The sequence below is a fragment of the Crotalus tigris genome, unplaced genomic scaffold, assembly GCF_016545835.1.
Source record: "Crotalus tigris isolate CLP2741 ecotype Arizona unplaced genomic scaffold, ASM1654583v1 scf7180000024385.1074895, whole genome shotgun sequence".
Classification (NCBI taxonomy): Eukaryota; Metazoa; Chordata; class Lepidosauria; order Squamata; family Viperidae; genus Crotalus; species Crotalus tigris.
The window spans coordinates 1,003,878-1,005,995 of NW_024100555.1; positions in this window are offsets into that span (position 1 = coordinate 1,003,878).

Below are 2,118 nucleotides of genomic sequence, written 5' to 3' on the forward strand. Positions count from 1 at the left end.
GTGGAGTGGGATGGGATGGGATGGGATGGGATGGAGGAGAGGAGAGGAGAGGAGAGGAGAGGAGAAGAGAAGAGAAGAGAAGAGAAGAGAAGAGAAGAGAAGAGAAGAGAAGAGAAGAGAAGAGAAGAGAAGAGAAGAGAAGAGAAGAGATTCAAGGAATTTGTCTCTGGTGCAGAAGCTCTCAGTATACAGTGTATTCACCTGTTCCAGTTTACAATTATGGGATGGGAATAAGAGTACATGTGGTAAGGGAGCCAGCCTTTCTCAGATAAAAATTGAATGGTAAGAAACGGGCAAATTTCTTTTAGAACAGAAGTAGGGTAGCCATTTGGCTGAGCAACCATTTTTCCTACTTCTGATGTAAGGGATTGCAGGTGTATTATGAGAATGACTAGAGTATCTCCCACGGGAAGATGATGGTTCAAAGTTATGACCGACACCCCAAAACTATATATGACCCTGTTTCAAAGTTATGACAGTTGCAGTGCCACTATGATCATTTGCCCTTATGACAGACCAAAGGGATGCTGCAGTGACTCCCCTGCCTCTCTTCCCCTCCATCCCACCCTAATGGGATGCTCAGGCCTCCTCCCGATGCCTCCTGGAAGCAGCTACCATTTTTAGGACCAAACAATTCCTTGCTAAAAGGGTGGCTGGTTTCAGAGCTTGCCCTACTGATTAGTTGGTCTGCCCCCCTATTAGTTGGTCATCGGGAGGCTGCAAAACTCTCATGCCTTTGGCTAGGTTTTGGGAAGCCAGCCCAAGCAAGCAAGCAAGCAAGCAAACAGGCAAGAAGAGAAAAACTTTCTGCAGTTTTTTCCCCTATAAATGGAGGGGAAAAAACTTCATCTCCAAAGGTTAGACAAATAGAAACTTGTGCCACAAAATGGAGAACTGGGTCTTTGCAAGCTTTAGCTGTCTGTCTGCCTGCCTATAAAGCACAGCTAGAATGTAAAGGCTAGACAAGGGGTCACCAACCTTTCTGGGTTGGCAGCCCGGTGGGAAAGGGAGAGGCAGACACATTTACACGCGCATGAGTACACCCCCAAATATAGCTGTGTGTGCATATAGGTGAACAAGGCAGTGACGAGGCTAGCACCAGTGTGAGAATCACGCCGAGGCTAGCACTGGCGCGAGAGTGACACGAATGGTCGTGCCGAGGCTGACACCATGGTGAGGGTCATGCTAAGGCTACCACCGAGACGATAATCATGCAGAGGGTTGCACCAAGGCTAGTGCAGGTGGAGGGTCATGCTAATGCCCTATCTATGTTTCCTGGTAAAACACATGGGAAAATCCCATTGGAGGAAAATTCCACTTAGGGCAGGGGTGTCAAACTCAATTTCATTGAGGGCCGCATCTCCATTGTGGTTGCCCTTGGGGGGCTGGGTGGGTGTGGCCAGGATAGGTGCAGCCTACTGGGTGGGCATGGATGGAGTGGGTGTGGCCTATGGGTGGGCATGGCCAGCTCTAAATCGTTCGCGTCAAGGGTGCCTGTGGGGGCCTGGGCAGGAGTGGGACAGATCTGAGGGTCTCTGGCAGAAGATGGTGGTACCAGGGCAAGTGCCAAGGCATGGTCCACTGGAGGAGTCTCACTGTTCTTCTCAGGCTATGTGGGGGGGACTGGATGGTGGTGCGGGCTGCCCGGAGCCCTGGGCAGCAGAAATCAAATGCCCAGCCTGGCCTTCAAGCACCTGTGGCACCAAGCCCGGCCTCACTTCCCCAAGGGGGTGCCCAGCTGCACTTGCCTCCTCCTCAAGGCTGCTGCTGCTGTGCTTGCTTTCCTTAGCCAGGTTGCTCATGATGGGTACAAGGGCAAAGTCAGAGGGAGGCCCACTCCCTCTCCATGGGAGGAGACCCGGCTTTGTATCCAAAGCTTTCTTAGCAATAGGATGGGAGACCCTCAGGATAAGCCAGGAGGAGGGGGCAAGGGGATGGTGAAAGGGCAGCAGGGCATGACTAAGGCAGGACTTCCTGCAGACCCTACCTCTCCTCCTTTCCTTCTTCCCTTCCTTCCTTCCTTCCTTCCTTCCTTCCTTCCTTCCTTCCTTCCTTCCTTCCTTCCTTCCTTCCTTCCTTCGAACAGAGTGGTGGGAAAATATTTGAGATGAGAGAGAG